The 17223-nt window shown below is 31.3% G+C and overlaps 1 long non-coding RNA gene and 1 pseudogene across 1 annotated transcript; both read right to left on the reverse strand.

Moving 5' to 3' along the window:
• Positions 1-1261: 1261 nt before the first annotated feature.
• On the reverse strand, positions 1262-6712 carry LOC120121974 (annotated as a pseudogene).
• Positions 6713-11239: 4527 nt separating this feature from the next.
• Positions 11240-12798, reverse strand: LOC120122208. The gene is made up of 2 exons (XR_005516057.1): positions 12478-12798; positions 11240-11460 (listed from the first exon to the last, which is right to left on the reverse strand). It is a non-coding gene; the product is annotated as an uncharacterized LOC120122208 (long non-coding RNA).
• Between the last annotated feature and the right edge of the window lie 4425 nt (positions 12799-17223).

Consider the following 17223-nt stretch of genomic DNA (forward strand, 5'->3'; position numbering starts at 1 on the left):
CTTTGAAATTAGGTTTAGGGATTTATGGATATTTTTAAAGGCCTAGTTTTATGCTTTTGTAGTAAATGGTTGGTTAACCATGGTCCAACGGGGCCAAGTTCTGTAATAACTCTCAAGGAACAATACCTTCCTCATTGGCAAACATGTCTCAGCTCAGTTTGCTGTAAATTCTGTGAATACCTGTGAGTTTTGCTTTGCAAACTGATGCATTTAAGTGGGATTTGTCTTTCAATAACTTGACTAGTCCAATTCCAGGGTTGTTTGCAGAAACATTCGAGTAGATTTATTTATTCGCGGGTAACGCTTTTTGTTCTATGTTTTACCATGTTTAAAACAAGAAGAATTCAACTATAAAAGAATAAACTACAAATTTTGATACTGTTTTTTTTTTTAATTATTGCTGTGCTTGAGTGATTTTAGTGTAGATAAATCTATGCTGCGGGCCGGGGGATGAACAAAGGCAAAGACACAAGAAGCAAATATTCTTCCATGTTAATGGTTAGTGAATTATATTTCACATTTGTGTTGGATACACAACCTTCCGAGGACCTTCTAATTACATGAAAAAAACCTCGACTGATCGAGTAACATAGGCCCTAAAATCACATTCTTTTGAATAGGGAAGAAGGTTGCCATGGAAATTGTACAAGTTTCCACTTCAAGGAGCTTCAGGTCAACTTGGTCGGGAAAAGAGGACTTGCAAGATGGAACAACGGTAGCTGTGAAAAGGTTTAAAGATGGAAATGCCGTCGAAGGTTAAATCCAATTTCAGACTCAAATCGAAATGATAAAGCCTACCAGTTCTGACAGATCCATTGTTTACTCCTTATATGCCCAATGGTAGTGTTGCTAGTAGACTCGAGGGTAATGCAGCGGTGTCCGACGCATATTTGAACCTGAGCTGATTCTGTCACCCATCTTGAATATCCGAATAAGACGGATTTCACCATACAATAACGACTAGGGGCTTATTGTACTTGCGATCCAAAGATCATTCATAGGGATGTCAGCTGTTAGAACTTAGTGGGACGTATGGCCCCTGAATAAAGGAGTTTCCAAATTTTATTTCCACATAATACACACACACACACACACATAATCCACCAACAAAATAAGAAATAAATGTGAAATATAAAACAATAAAAACAGCAACATTTTACTTGGTTCGACTTTTAAGCCTATATTCAAACATCAACCCGATTGAAATATTTCATTATAATCGAACATAATGAAGGTTTCGAGTTCTTTTTTATGCCAAAATTTAACCAGATGCATTTATGCTAGAAACCCGAGAGCAGGAGTTACAAAGAAAGCCCCTAAATAAGAAGATTCCCAGACCGCCAATGGTCAGTGTTGTTAAAATTAGAGGAACTTTAATAGGTTCTGCACCAGCCACCGTGTTTTTCTTTCTTGTATCTGCTTCTTCAGACCTCTCGCCAAGACCAGCGTGGAGGAGATTACTAAAGTTGTCTAACTGATGCATGATTCGACGCTGTCCCTGTGCAACGGTCGATATCTGTTTCATAGACAGCACAAAAGTTGTGACTAACCAGTTGACCATGAAACCTTGAATGAATAAATACAGTTCAACAGATATAGGTTAATTGCATCACCACTATGATTTCCTAGCCATTAAAGTTTCTAAATTATATCAGACCGTTTCTGTCAATCCCTTTCTAACTTTTCTCGGGATCAAAACTACCTCTAGCACTGATGTTCTAAATTATGTAGGACCATTTCTGTTGGTTCATCGACAAAGATCAGCTCATCATTGAATAATTGATATAAAATCCATGACAAACACTTAACAATTTTTCCAGAATTGAAACAACCCTTAAATGTTTTGCCTTTTCCCAACAATCTACATGTATTTGTAATTCTGGATTTCTTCTGCACAACAAACTTGAATAAAAGGGCATAGCAATGGTACCTCTTCCATCAAAGGTGAATCTTTTGCCAGTAGAGAGGAGGAAGAAGAATTGGATATTAAGGACCCACCGCCTAGACCGTTTATAAAGTAAGAAGTCGAAGCAGAACCATTGCAAGAATCAACTCGGAAAGCAAGGTTTTGTTGGCTCGTAGTACTTCTCTTGATAGTTAACCTGGAATTCAACTCTTCAACACGGGTCGTAAATTCATCCATTCTATTATTAAGAGAGGATATCTGTTCTGAAAGGTGATTAATGACTCCCTACATCGAAAAGAAAAAAAAACAATAAAGGTGATAAGTTCACATAGCATTCCATTTATTATAAAATCAAGTACATTGCAAAAAGAGTAGCATAAAAACCTCGTTCGCTAGAGCTGACTCTGGATTTCTCTCTGTGAGACTACTATATCCAGTGAAGCTCGATATATTATTCTCTATTTGAGTTGAATATGAATGAGCCATACCACTAGTTTTGTTAAGATATATCAGTCAGTATCCGAGTTAAATTTGATTGGAAAGGGCTATCAAACAACATTCATATGCAGCAGAGGGGGGAAAAGTATCAGATGTTTACACCTTTTGAGATGCCTACTTCTCAACGCAACCATATCCACGGAGGCTCCCAAGAGTGCTTCTTTGGGGCTTGACACCAAATCCTCATCTAGGCTGAGCTTTGTTTTCAAATCCTCCGGCAGGGCCTGTTCGATGATTACATAAGAACTGTGCTATAATTAAAAAAAAGACATCATAAGCTTCCAGGGAATTGCAAAATTCTCATACCATAACCTCATTTACAAGCTTTTCCAATCGAATTTGTTCAATATAGGTACGCGGAATGTACGATCCTTCCAAACCAAGCTGCTCTGCAACACCTCTTACAACTGACCTATCTCTTCCTTGTACCTGTTTAAGAATTGTCAAAACGCAATGGTTGGCATTATTAGCATGTAAAAAAACTGCACATTACAAATTACAATAATATTTTGGAACAAGAAACACAACAAATGTTTTAAATGAAATAATTAAGCATCAAATTGCCAACATGACTTCCTGACCTCCTCCAAAATACAAGCTAAAAATCTGCTAAACTTCCAATAATGTTAATGGGAACTTCTCAAGCAATAAAACCTCCCAAAATATATATCCACAAATATACAAATTATCAGGTGCAAAAGAAATAAATCACTAAAAAAATTATAGAAACTAAAAAGTCCACAATGAGTTTTCGACATTAAAAAGTTTTGGAAGTTTGATTAAAATCCATATTTTGTAGAACATGCTTTGAAAATTTCAGATTCTCAGAAGTACCTGAAGATATTGACGATTTAGCTGTTCTAGCCAATCGATTTTCACGCAAACACTATCATCAGAGAATATATGGCTATTTCTTTTAAGGATGGCTGATATTGTATAACCCAAAGCCATTAGTCCGCCAAGCAGGCGAACGCTAACTTCAAATGTAATTCTTGGAGATACGACAAATGGAATATCGGTTACCCACTCCTGAAATTAGAACTAAAAACTATCAAAAAAGACTTTCATTTTTGGTACAGTTTCTTAGAAAACATACACAGAGGGGAAATGTGAGATATCAAGCAAATAGAATACAGATATAGAACCCAAAAAAAAAATCAGCCTAATAGTTAAACCTGAAAAGTATATAGACAAAAATTGGCTTCACCAAGATCTATCCTCTACTGAACATCATTTGCCAATTTAATACCAACCTATTTATTTTGATAATAAATACATGAATTTCACCAAGAACCAAACACATGCAATAACCAGCATTTTATTTGCCAAAACTAATATCTACTTAGAGCTAGACACATACATATTTTCTCAACATATGTGAAACCATAAGACTCATACCCCTTTGCTTTTGTAATACATAAAATAAGAGAAAATTTGAGGGACAAACCTCAAACATGAGACTATATTTCCCATCTTTATTCTGCATCCGCAGATATGATTGGCAAGAATCTGGATCTTCTCCAGGAGGTAGAAGGTATATATCATAAGTCTGCTCCTGGGATTCTATATGTGCTTCAGATACAACACTCTTAATTTGGTCCACTGTGGACTTCCTAGATGACTACAATAAACAGAGAAACTGAGATGCTGGGACAAACAATGACATAGATACCAGAATAGAAATAAGTTAAATTACCAAAGAATCTGGGCAAATACCAACCTTTAAAATAAGTGGGACTTTGAAACCCAGTAAACGGGTTGAACTTGTTAATGATTTTTATATGTGCTGTTTGCAGATCTGGCTCAATAAAGGCCTTGTACATTGGATATACCTGCATAACAAAGAACATGTGACTTCATCCAGAAAACAACAAACTCAGCCTTCTTTTCACTGAGGCAATGAATTTCACCAAAACATGGAGCCGAGCCAAGCCAAACATACAGTTTCAGATATTTGATGGATTATTTCTTCAGGTTCTTGTCCGACACGCTGTATGTCTCGTAGAACTCGTTTAACAAGGTCAAAGTGAACTCCTCCAGTGACAGATACTCGGAGATCCAGGATAGGTCTCAACTTCTCACTCAAAGCATAGATGCCTTCGATGACTACAATGCGGGAGCTCGGAACTTCAAGGGTCCTGTTGTAGACATCCTAGATTAAATGAAAATCTATAACCCAGATATGAAAGCAATAACTTATCGGATTAAGAATCTAATTGATCTTATAATATGGATTGAGAATAGCAGTAATTCAATGCTGTAAACAGCATTGATCAAGATTTGTACGATTCACAATATGATACCATTTACTTTTCCTTTGGCATACCTGTAAAAATCCAATCCTTAACAGCTTTTTAAGCAAATTTTAGTACTGATAAGCACTAAATGAAGCAGGGTTCAACCTGTATCCTGTTCGGGAACTAGTCTTGAAATCATATTTGGGAACCTGCACTTCCTTCCCTTCCTTTAAATCATGAACATTCTGGAGCAGTGTGTCATAATCTGTCAAGCGTGGATCTGTCGTTCAAATGAATCAAAAGATTGTCTTTTTACAGCTTTGCCTGCTTTGTGTTAAATTCTTAACTTCTAATACCACACAACTAGATATTCAAATAAAAAATTTAATACAGGCATCAATATTACATTTTCTATTGACATTAAAACCTCTTCCAATCAGTATAAAAGCACATTTATCAACATCCATGATAATGCAATTGGTAATCCATAAAAGTGGGGCGAAGACATCTTCAATTCTTTAGCATCTTCCTGAGAACTTCCAAAGGAATCACAATTTCAAAAGGATGGGAGAATGAGATAAAAGATGAATTTTACCATCAAGTTGCCATCAACAATTCGACTAGAATCGTTATAGTTGTCCATCGTTATAATAGCAATGTTAGGCATGAAGTTGCGCATCCTTTCGGTAAATACAGTCTTCCCTGATCCAGAAGGACCTGCTAATCCTACCAATATTAGTCCATCATTTTTTTGTGCTAATAATTGGCACGCACGGATAACAATAAAGAACCCATTCTCAAAAGACAAAGGATCTTGGATTGAAACAATCTCATGGCGATCACAATCCTTTCGCTTAACCAGAGGAACCTGATCTTTTAACAGACCTTGAGCCATTGAAATTTGACAGCTACCTCTGGTATAAATGAAAAAAGAAGAAAAGAAGAGAGAATTAAGTAGTGCAAGGAAACAATTAAAATATATGAGGGGGTTATAAGGCAGTTAAAATGTTCAATAATACTAAAAGCACGTCTGTAAAGCGCATCAATGATTCAATGTACTAGATTTCATCCAACATATAATGGTCAATTTTTCAACTGAAAACCAAGACAGCTTAAGGTCAGGAAATGAATTACAAAGATGCCCTGATTTTATATTCTAAGCATTACATCAGTTAAACACCATGATGGACACAGTAAACAGTGTTTTATGGAAACAACAGATTTCACCAACTCTTTTTGTACTAAATAAGAGGGAAATCATGATAATTGATTATCTTTGTAAAGCATTAATCTTTTCTTAGAATATTAAAGCAATACATATTTATCATCTCCTTCAATTGCTAACTGTCATAGACTCATAGTAATACAAGTAATGAATATCTCATTTTTAACATTAAAATATCAACTAAAACTCTCGGGCAATTACCGTAAAAGATACACCAAACAGAGAACAAAATCAAGCAATACCAAATAAACTCATTTGGCTTTTCTTTGCTCGGTAAAGACTTGTCATAAAAAACAGATATAGAAACTGCATAAAGCACCAAAATAACAATTAAAGTAATCAAAGCAAACACCTTTCCCATTCAATAAAACAACAGAAACATAAAATTTTGATTATTCAATGACACAATATTTCATTAACATGTAAAATAAAGGATCACATTCCAAGAAAAATAAAATGACAGAAAATTCAAACAGAAACAAAAAGCACAACTAAACTCCCGAAAACAACTATTGGAACACGTTATTTCGATCTAATACAGCGACCTTTCACCCCCAAAATAAAATAAAAAAAATAATGATCACCCAGATTACAGAATGATAAAACAAACTATACCCAGATTGCAGAATTTAATATATATCAAATTCAATAACCAAAAAATTAAGTTTTTTTAGCAATGATGAACTCACCGAGACACAGTATGAGTCGTTTTTTTCTCCTTTGTGTTCCTACTGTTCTTTGAGTCACACTGAGTTAACCCTTTCTCCTTATATAAAAAATGGTTATTCTATTTCTCGGTTCTGTTCTCGGAATAGAAAATGAATGTGATTTTCCATAATTTTTCTTCGTTTATGTTTTTCTGGGAAGTTGAGAATTCTAGAGAATCTGCGGGAAAAATGTAACAATTTATCGAGAATGGGATTCAAACAAAGATAAAAGAAGAAGCAGAGAGGTATTTAATAGTAGCAGGAGTAGTTTCGGTTCGTTTTGGGAGGGGATCAATCAAATGCTGTATCCCGGGAAGCCAAGTGTGTGTACTTATAATTTACAAAATCCAAGCCAAACTTTATATAGTATATTGGGCTGGCTGCTTGGCATCTCCTAGTGCCATTCCAATTAAAACATTTGGTAAACTATATAAATGGTCACTTTAATTTTCTAAATGTTCGTTTTTTGTTATTAAAACATGATGTTTTGGTCATTGAAATGTCAAAGGCTCAAAGTTTTTTTTAATGGTATGAAATGGTTATAAAATAATATATTAAGATCTTTTATTCTATTAGTAATGTATAAATCATGTAATAAGTGCTCAAATTTTAATTTTATAAGAAGAACAATATTTTTTTAGATAAAGTACATAAATTGTCTACTGATTATATGATACTACTTTATTGAGTCTCTAACTATTAAATGTTATAAAATAGTCTCCCAAATATAGGATGTTGCTTTGTTGAGTCTATCGACTATTAAAAGTTATAAAATGGTTATCTGACTATTCATATGCTTCAAACTTACCTTTTCTGTTAAAAAATTGATGGTCGTCTGAGCCGGGCGTTCACATGTTAATTGTGATGCGATAAAATATGATCCTAGAATGAAGTGTAATGTGTTGCTTGGTAGAGAGCATTGTTTTGAAAACCGGACCGGACCGGTCGGTTCAACTGGTTCAACTAGGAACCGTTGCCTAGTCCGGTTCAAACTAAACCGGTTAAACCACTACTAGTGAACCGGTCGAAACCGTTGAACCGTTCAAACTGGACCGGCTGAAAACTGGGAAAAATCGGGAAAAACCGCCAATTTTGTTTTTTTTTTTAAATTAAACCAAACGATGTCGTTTGTTAAACGAGCCAAGTCGAACTCGAGTATTGCTGAGCTCGACTCAAACTCACGAACTAAAAATTATCAAGTTCAACTCGAACTCGAAATATAATATTGAAACTTGAACTCGAAAAGGCTTGAACTCAAAAAAAATTTAGAAGCTCGATTGAAGCCTAAAATTCGAACTTGATTGAAGTGAAAGAATAGTTCACTCTATGCTCACCAAAAGGCTCCATGATTTTGAATGTCAAATTACCTCTATTATTTATAGAAGTTAGTTGGGATGCTCTTCTATGTTTCTTAGCCATGTGGAATTGTTTTGTTCTCATATTTTTACTCTTTAGACTTTTGGGACGTTCTTCTATGTTTCTTAGCCATGTGAGATTTTTTTTTATAAAAATTAAACCAAACAATATCATTTTGTTATGAATTTTTTAGCCCCAAATTTATTTTTTAATTATAGTTATATAATTATATTTATTATTTAATATGTTTTACCTTAAATATTATGGTGTAGTTAATTTGAATCATTTTGTTTCACTTGATTTTATGGTTTTTAACTTATATATGGTATGATTTGCTTTGAATATGACTTGTGATATATAAAATTATTTTTATTTAAATATTTTTGGTATTTTTATTTAATTTTTTAAATAATTATGACGTCCTTCGATTCTTCCGACCGGTTGAACCAGTGAACCGATAGCATGACCGGTTCACTAACTGGTTAGATTCTGAAAACCATGATAGAGAGTTGTGGTTTTATTTTTTTTAAATGCTTTAGTATAAAAGAAAGTGTCCAAACTATACTAAAGTTAACTTCAAATATCTAAAGAATTTTTCATTAAAAATAAGTATATAACGTTTCTGTCGTTATATTTTTAGGTTCTAAACCATAATCGACATTAAATTTGATTGTTATCTAAGTTTTTATATATATTTAATTTTTCTATTTTTTTAAAACTAAAATATTATTAAAAATATTTTTTAGAAAATAATTCTCCACCCTTCGTCCCCGTCTTCCCAAGTTAAAAAAAACGTGAAGTTGTAAGATTTGGTTTACGGCTATACTTATCAAACCAAGTGAACAACTTGACCCGACCAAACCTTTTGAAAAGATGCCATTAAATGACTGTCCTTTGTTCCCATATGTAATGGGTAAGGGGAGGTAAGATAGTAGATTGTCCCTAATACTATGTTGAGAACAGCTTCCGTAGGAGACCTCAAAATTATAAAATGCCCTTCATAAAACTTGATCTCACGATCTTAAAATTAAGAATCTTATGCTCTATCAACTGAGCTGAAGGTTTATTTCTCGGGAAAAAAAAAGATGCCATTAAATATGATAAATATTGGACGGTTTCTATACTAAATTGGGGTCAGATGTGATCATGATATTCGAAAGTGCACATGGAATCGTTGTTGGATGGTTATTAATGTTTTGGAATTTTGCTTCTGACTTGGATGTTTATGCCTTTTTCTTTCGGCTCCAATGAACTGTAGTCAAAGCCAAAAACAGTGGTGCATTTTCCATGTTAGACTTACGTCAAGTATATTAGTTTGATAGAGTCGGTAAAATATACAAATATTAAATTATATTTAAACAATTAATTTTGATTACTCTACAAACCAAGTCACCTTCGTAGTAAAGTAAATGTTGTTTTTTTAGGACTCAAGCTCGAACACCATAAATTCTAAGAGTAAAGACGTTCAATGTCAAAAATGTTGAAAGCTGTTCTTTGAATAGATATTGTCTTGTACTTACCCCGATTAATAAAAAAATTATTTTGATTTCTAAAATTTTAAAATTATAATAAAATCATTAATTTACTCACACGATTATAAAATGATCATTAAATTTATCATAATTTATAATATACAAAGACTATAATATTATTTAAATAATTATATCAATGTTGTATATATAGTTATAAACAATATCCTAATTATATGTCTAATTTACGTTTATTGTTATAATTTTTTATTGTAATTTTAAATATTTTTATTTTTTTAATAAAATTAGTAGTTTCTATTTGTGTTAAATAAACTGAATGATAATTTTATAATAGTATTATTTTTTTAATCTAAAGTGATTATAAATGGTAGTATTTATTTTAAAGATTTTTAATCATTTGACAATAAATGCTCAAGTATTCTGCAGTCGTTGATGCTCGAATATGATATTTTTAAGGATAATAATCATTCATTTAACTATTGAGTTCATATAATTCATGCTTATAATATTATTATTTGATTCTTAATTTTGTGTAGCCTATTCGGGGTCCCAGTTTAAATTCTTCAAATCTATAAAAGGTAATGTTTGAAAGTTGCAAGGAAGGAAGGCAATGCCCATCTCGTGGATCACTTTCTTCTCCCAATGAATACACATTTTTACCAAATAAATAATTGCCTTTAGTTGGACGTTTCTTATTTTATCAAGTATTTGTAAGCTAGATTATCGGAACCAAAAAGAAAAGAAAAACATTTTTTATTCTTATAGATTTAAATCTTTAAATTTAATCATCACATCGAAGAGATGTCAAAATCTGATTCATACCACGAACTAATTTACCTCAGTTATTAAATGAATCATTATTGTTTTTAGAGGTCACACGTTCGAGCATCAATAATACAACAGGGTAATTGAGCGTTCATTGTCAAATGGTTGAAAATATTTAGAGCAAATACTATTTTGTAATCACCTTAGCTTAATTAAAAATAAAATAAAATCTAGATCCATAAAAAATTTACCTTTATATTTTTCATTCTCAAACTTTTTAAAAAATCTTATTTCAATTTAAATTTTTGGGTAAAACATGATAGATGATTATAGGGTGCTACTTTGTTGATTCCCCGACTATTAAAAGTTACAAAATGATCTACTAACTGACTATAAGATGTGTCTTTGATGAGTTTCTTGACTATTAAAAGTTACAAAATGATCATTCAACTATTCATTGTGTTCAACACTTGTCCATTTGCATTAAAAAATAGTTGTAAGTTTGAACTAGACGTTAACCCACTGACTGAGATATATTATTCATTTGAGATTATAAGATCATATATTATATCTCAATCAAGATATTAACCTCTAACTCAAACTGCTATCAATTTTTCAATAAAAAAAGAATTTGGAACACAATAAATAGTTAATTGGCTATTTTGTAACTTTTGGTAGTCGAGAGCCTCAACAAAATAACATCTTATAGTCAGAAGACTATTTTGTAACTTTCACTAGTCGATGAACTAATAAAGCAAAACCATATAGCTGAGGATAATTTGTATACGTACCTTAAATTTTTTATTTAGATTTTGCAAGTTAAAATGCTAGGGACATCTAAAGAGGATATTTCTGATCATCATCATGTTGGGGAATTCGATAACATTCAAAAGTCAAAAGTCCAAACCAGAAGCTCTTTTGCAGTAAGAACAATGGTTCAAAGGCTTCCGACGCCTCATTCTGGCCAAGTTACTTCAAACGTGCGGATCGGAATTATTACGAGCATGAAAATGTCAAATCCATCTCAACAAAGAAAACTTCATCAACAGAGATCAATGAAGAAACCAAAGTCTTGAGAAAGCAGAGACAAAAGGAACACAATTTGAGCAGAAAAAATGTCAAACATATTATAAGAAAATTGCAAAACCCAACAATAGTACTATTCGTTACCGAAGTTTTTACCGGATACATATAGACAGAATTAAAGCCATCCCACATTGCAAAGCTGTCAAGGAACAACAAACTGCGAGTTCAAGGATGGGAACATTTTTCACACCTGAATCCAGCATAGTTAAATACAGAGGTTACAATTTGCCCTTCCAAGCCTTTGTTAATATACAGGTGATAAAAAAATCCCAACAACAACAACAATGCCAGACATGTTCAAAAGAAGAATGTGTTTTCTTTAACCACTCGCCAATGAACTTGACAACAAGGGTGGTTTCATTGAATGGTGTTCGGGATGTCGCCTGAAGGGTACATGGTGTTTTGAAGGAGCATAAATAACTAGCTCGATAACGGGAATCTTAAGCAGCAAAGATTTCATTAAGGAGCAGAACTATGCTATTTCAGCACGAAAGGATAGCATTTCCATGTCTTAGAGTATAGTTGGAATCTTTCAGTCAACTATCCAAAGTAACGAGGGATTGAAGTTCTCTATTGACAAGATCTCGAGATTATAACACATCAGTTTCCCCTTAGCATCAATGTAAACTTCAATTATAACTTGAAAGATAAGGCTAGATTTTCTTCCAGTGACATCTACTGGTACTTGACTACCACACTTGAGCTCAAATTTTCTGGATTGAGATGCAAGTTTGCAGTGGCATCTCTGATTAGAGTTCAACTTGTGTTCTGATAGTAAATATAGGAAACACTCTTATCATCAGTCCTTATATTATACACAAGTAGTTGACTTAATCATTGTACTCTAATTCGATCAAGCTTAATCTTATACTTTTCAAGTTTTTAAATTTCAATGCAATCTGAAATAGTTTAGAGAATATTACTTGAACTTGACTTAACAGATTTTGCAGCTATTATCTCAAAATTTGAAAAATACACCATCAGAATAAATCCAATTAAACACACAACTTTTGCATAGTATGGAGACTGATAAAAGAATACAAGCTAAACTATAATCAAAACAACCAGAAAATATGTTCTTCAAACTACGAGGAAGATTCAGAAACCACAAAAAATCAAAGGAATCAAAGACACCCAGAAGCTAATCAGAAAATGAAAAACAAAAAGGGTATTTTGAAAAGAAACAAAAAGGGTGTTAAGCAAGTACCCGAGCTTCAAAAGATGAGATTAAGAGACATCTTTGGAAATGGCATGGAGCAAGAAAGCAACGGAGCAAAGCACTGAAGCAATGGAAGCGAACATTCCAAATCCAATCATCATAGAAATTGCAGCTAACCCCAAATCCATTAAGCACTGCAGTGCCGACACCAGCATCATCACCACCATTTTTTTTTTCTATTTTAGTTTTTTTTTAAGGGGAAACTTGAAAGTGGGTTCCTTGTAATTTAAAGAAAATAGATGAGGAAACACGGGGTTGTGATGGAGTCAAGAGGAAATTTGACCACCCTCTAGAGATCTGTGTTTCTCCAATCTCCATCATTGATAATTGTTTTTCTTTTCCTTTTATTATTATCGAAATATCCATGTTTGGAAAACGGGATACTTATGCTCAGTAATTTATAGGTAAATTACTTTAATAGTCATGAAATTTTGGTCATATTTTTTTATTTTGGTAGTTGAATTAAAAAAATTATAATATTAATATTAATATTAATATTTTTTAAATTTACTTTTTTAGTTATCGGGCCATGAATGATTTAATCACCACCCACCATAATTCAAGACATACGTGATATCAGAATGTGTTTTTTTTTATTTCATCTTTATTTTTTGATTTAATGTTTTCTAAAATTCATTTAAAATCAAGTTAAAGTTTCAATTTTATTGATGGTTATCCCATAAATTATTTCTTTTTACTATTGAAATTTTTAGGTCGCCACCCTAATTCTCTTAAACCCCAAAATAAAATCCTAAACCAAAACAAAAGTTTTTGCGTTGAAGTTTCATAAATTTTAAAATATTTAATCTAATAAAAATATAAAGGATGATAATTGTCGTCTAGAGTGAATGAGAAAGATTACGAAGAATAATACCGAAGTGGTGGAAAAGAGAAGATTTTAAGCAGGGATGAATTGAGGGGTGTTAGTGTAGTGATTGTTTACTTAAAAATTTAATTTTTTCTTGGTATATTTTAAGTATTTTTTATATTTTTATTAATAATTTGTTTTTTCTTATTTAATTTGTTCTCTAATATAAAATTTTACATTCCCATTTTTTGGGTAAACTACATAAATGACCACATAACTATGGGTCAAGTCGCAAAATGACCACCATTTTTAAAATTGTGATAAATATACCACTGAACTATTTAAATGAGTTTAAAATGGCTATACGACGTTAACATTTAACGGAGGTGTTTATGTGGCAGTTAAAAATTAGTATAATTAGGGCGTAAGTTCTTGTAAAGTTACGTATTTGCAGCGTTGGCACCTTGCTTTGTTTTCTTCCATTTTGGTCACCACTTACATATGATATGTTTCCTTGGATCTTCATTTAATCTAATTTGATCTTGATTTTATTTTTAATTTGTCTAATGCCTTAATTTGAGCATTAACTTTAGAATCTTTTATTCTAGTCATGTATTAAATTTGTAGATTAAATCCCCTAGATTTTATAATTAGTAAATTTAATCACCAAGATTAACTTTAATTCTTAATTTTTAATTAGGTCTTATTTTCAATTTAATTTAATAAATTTAGTTTACAAATATTAAAATCTTAAATCAATTGTAAATAAATTATCATATTTGTTTTAATAATTTAAGTGTTGTTATATTGTCAATTAACTTAATAATATGAAACATTAATTATATCATATTATTTATTAACTATATTATGTCAATTATACCTCCCTGACATCACAATAATTTCATAATTAATAAATTATCTTACTTCACCTCGAGCACTCCCCAATATAAGCCATGAACTCATGTATATCAAAGTACGTATAGGAGAGGAAGAAGATGATTGTGAAAGTATGTTTGAATTCATATTTTATTCGCTTGACAAATGACATATTTTCTCACATTTAGGTCCTTATCTTTTGTACATTTTACAATTTAGTCACTCTCTTTATTCCTTCAAAGTCCTACCACTAGGGGTGTTTAAAACCGTACCCTTATTCTCGGGTATCCGAAATACCAAGTACCCGTAATTTTTGTGTATCAAATTTTGGCTCGTATCCTGGCCATTACATCCAAGTACACGTATTTTCAGGTAATGGGTACCTTATTTATAATTTTTTATTTTTTAGAATTGTCATAACCATTTTTGGGTAATTAAAATTTAAAAATAATTATGACATCATTTTTGAAAATTTGTGACTTTCGATAAATTTGATTTTTAGTTTGAATTGGAGTCGCCATCGACCTTTGGGTTTGGTAGGTCGAATACCCAAAAATGTCTTTTAGAACAATTTTAAAGAAAATCATTTTAAAGATAAAAATTGGTCTGCGTTTATCAAATATTCATTTTAAAGGTTCGGGAGTCGATTACGCGGAAGGATGGGTGAGCACCCCACAGCGCCTGAAATTAGTACCTCCGATTATATGTTGTTTAAAATGGTGGAATTTTAGGAATTTGAGTTCAAAATTTAAATTACGATCCATTTATTTCAATGAATTTTGAAAAAGATTGAATTTCTCTTAAAAAATACTTAACTCGATGAAAACGATTTAATTCACTCAAATTTATTGAGAAAGGATGTTCTCTTACTACGTGAATTAACATAAATTGAAATCCAATTATTTCGGACGTAATTTCGTTATTCCATGACGCGAGACAACATTGCCTTTGATCATTAAAAAACGAGAAAGCATGTGCTTAATTCATGAATGCAACACCTAATAAATAATAGATACAAGATGATGAAATATCAAACATAATTTTACAGATGAATAAATAAACTAAAAATAATGAAATAATAAAATAAATAAAACCAACAATGAATATTAATTTTATTAAAATAATTTCACTTTATAAAAAATCATGAAAATATAAAAAATTATACATTTATTTAAAGAGGGATAAATATATTTGATTGGCATAATATATCATAAAATATAAATTAGCAACAAATAATAGTATTAAAATTACTTTATTCGAATAACCCTCGAAAGGGCACCCCAGGCTTTTAGAGATCTTCCTTAGGTTAGTCTAACACTGAAAACTTTATAAATATTAAAAATATATTTAAAAATAATATATATATATATATATATTAAAATACAGAAAAATCATTTTTAATATAATATAATATATACATGTTTAAAATAAACCTATAAAATATAAAACTAAGAACAATCGTAAACTGGATAAAAAATATTTTATAAATATATAGGTTAATACACATGCGTAAAATAATAATAATAATAAAAAGGAACACATAAATATATATGGTAAAAATTAAAAAAAATAATAAAAAATTAGGGACTAAAATAAAACAAAATAAAAAACAAGGACAAATCAGAAAAATAGAACATTACAGGGGTTATCAAAGCAATAATTCTTATTATTTCATTAGAAGATTTAACCAACTAACTGATCAAAATGAATACACGGAAGAACTATAGTGAATTAAAGTATAAATAGAGCAGTTTCTAACATGTAACAAGCATGAAGAACCAAAACGAAATGAGCCGTAAATTAACTGTTGAGATCAGGAATTTAACCAAAACATGTTTATAGGCAAACAATTACTAAAATGTAAGTGAATCAAAATTAAAAGCTCTAAATCGAAACAAATAAAGTTCTATTCCACGGCTAAAGTGAGAACTATACAAACATAGGGGCCCCTCTCGCATGATTAACCCATTCACTAAATTCAAAAAATCTAACACCCCATGGTAGCCAAAAATGGTAGCGTTTCACCCTTTATTTATGAACAAATTTTAAGGATTAAAAACCCTATCCCATTTCATTTCAGTCGTCTCTCTCAAACTCCCAGTTTTTTTTTCTTTTTCACGTGGAAAGGAGAAACAAACACTGTCTAATAGATTTTTTTTAAAGAGAACGAGATTTTGAAAACCACGTCATTTTTAATTATTCTCTTTATGATTTGCTTTTAATTAAAAACAATTCGATTTTAAAAAACCTCTCGTTTCGAATATTTGAGATTTTATTTACGAATAAAAAACACGGTTCGAAGAGTCGCCACCAATCCTTGATTAGGGTGTCAACAAATTTAGCACCCTCACATCGTCTTAAATCGGTACCTAGTCGATTAATTAACGTCTTTGCAATGAATTTTACAAGTTCAACTTTAATTTAATTTTTGATCCCTTTAAAAAACAAAAATGCGAATTTTATAACATTTAAAAGCAACGAAATAGGTAATTAAAATTACCAAGCCATTAGAAAGATAAAGAATATTTGATTATTTAAAAATATTGAGACCATATCTTTAGGTGAGTTCTAACGATCTTTTCTCAACAAATTTAAATAGCCGATCATTTCTTTTTCTTTCATTCCCAAATTTTAAGGTGAAGAATCAAATTTTTTAGTGACACTGATGGGATACATTTGTAATTTAAAATCGTCGAAAACAGCTTTCTAGTGAGTTAAGAGAAGCCATTCCGACAATTTTAAATTAAAAGTGTATTACCTTAATCCGATTATGTGATTAGGTTGAGTCATGCACATGAGTCTAACATGCATAAAAAATTACACCTAAATATGTGCGTATGAACAACATGCTCGAAATAATATATACATGCATACACTTAAAGTAAACCTAAATTAACACTACAACATGCATAAAATATTAAACAAGAGGCTAAAATATAAAAATAGTAAACAATAGGCTTTTTCACATAAAAAACTTCATTTCCAGGGATTGCAAACATAATACAACCAAAGTGATAAATAGGATCAAAATGAAAGTTTCCCAAATTACA

The sequence above is a fragment of the Hibiscus syriacus genome, unplaced genomic scaffold (assembly GCF_006381635.1).
Source record: "Hibiscus syriacus cultivar Baekdansim isolate YM2019G1 unplaced genomic scaffold, ASM638163v2 tig00110384_pilon, whole genome shotgun sequence".
Lineage (NCBI taxonomy): Eukaryota > Viridiplantae > Streptophyta > Magnoliopsida > Malvales > Malvaceae > Hibiscus > Hibiscus syriacus.